The 1,239-nt window shown below is 70.3% G+C and overlaps 1 protein-coding gene across 1 annotated transcript in view; it reads right to left on the bottom strand.

Moving 5' to 3' along the window:
* YIPF5 (Yip1 domain family member 5) overlaps positions 1–247 on the bottom strand; it is a 6,573-nt gene extending 6,326 nt beyond the window's left edge. The window contains exon 1 of the mRNA XM_041489994.1: positions 133–247. The gene's annotated coding sequence lies outside the window, so the exon portion shown is untranslated. The remainder of the gene's footprint in view (positions 1–132) is intronic.
* Positions 248–1,239: the final 992 nt, after the last annotated feature.

Below are 1,239 nucleotides of genomic sequence, written 5' to 3' on the forward strand. Positions count from 1 at the left end.
TCGCGCTGCGCCGGGCGCCCGGCCGCCGCTCCGCCCCGTGCCCCGTTACCCCGTTCCCTGGGCTGTCTCTGCCCCGCGCTCCCGGCCGCTGCCTCCCCGGGTCCCGCTGCCTCCCCGGGGTCCCGGCCCCACCTGCGGCCCCGGCCCGGCCCCGCTCCCGCCGCCGCGGCCCCTGCGACGTGTCACGGCCGCGCCTCCACTTCCGGGACACCGCGCGCCGCTCCGCGCACGCGCGGGACGGGGCGGCCCCGGGGTGGCCCCAGCTCAGTCCCGCCTCAGGCTCGGCCCCGGTCCTGCCTCCGCCTCAGCCCCGGTCCCGCCCTCAGCCCCGGACCCGCCCTCCGCCCCGGTCCCGCCTCAGCCCCGGACCCGCCTCCGCCCCGGTCCCGCCTCCGCCCCGGTCCCGCCTCAGCCCCGCCCTCAGCCCCGCCCTCGGCCCCGGTCCCGCCTCAGCCCCTCCCTCAGCCCGGCCCTCCCTCAGCCCCGGCCCTCCCTCAGCCCCGCCCTCCCTCAGCCCCGCCCTCCCTCAGCCCCGGCCCTCCCTCAGCCCGGCCCTCCCTCAGCCCGGGCCGCCCTCAGCCCGGGCCGCCCTCGGGGCCAGGCTCAGCCACACGGGGTCGGTGTGGCTCCGGTGCAGCGGCTTCGCTCCCTTTCTCATGTCCACAAGAAATATTTTCATGTGCCACACAAAAATAGCTTTGCTAGAGCTGTGGGTCGTTTTGTCTTGTAACAGCCCGGCTGTTGGCCCACCCCTCCCAAATAAGCTGCAGGACCTGGGAATGCGGGGCCCATGAGGAAAACGTGACTGGCGCTGTGAACACACTCTCACGTGAAGAAGCTCCTTTTAGGGTCATTCGCTGTTTATCCCCAGGGCTGGGGAAAAGGATGCTAGCAGACTTTGGCAGCCTGTTAACCAGGATTTGTTTTTATTAACTCTCCCGTGTCCCAGAGCTGAGCACAGGGAGGAGCGGCCGTGCTTTGCTGGCTTGGGCGGGCTTTGAGGCGGCAGTCAGGGAAAGCCCCGGCTGAGGAAGCGCGGCTAAAGCTTCCGAATGAGCTGACCAGGACTGCTGCTTTGTCCCTGTTTCACACCTCGCTGAAGGGCTGTGTGGTGACGAGGCTCAGAGTACACCAGAACCAGTTTCCATGCCGTGCATGATGTACTCCGAGCTCTGGCCGCCTCCGGAGCCGAGCACCAGCCGTGGGGGCACACGACGTTACGCAGGCCCTGTTCCTGGT

The sequence above is a fragment of the Pyrgilauda ruficollis genome, unplaced genomic scaffold, assembly GCF_017590135.1.
Source record: "Pyrgilauda ruficollis isolate IOZ18807 unplaced genomic scaffold, ASM1759013v1 scaffold97, whole genome shotgun sequence".
Lineage (NCBI taxonomy): Eukaryota > Metazoa > Chordata > Aves > Passeriformes > Passeridae > Pyrgilauda > Pyrgilauda ruficollis.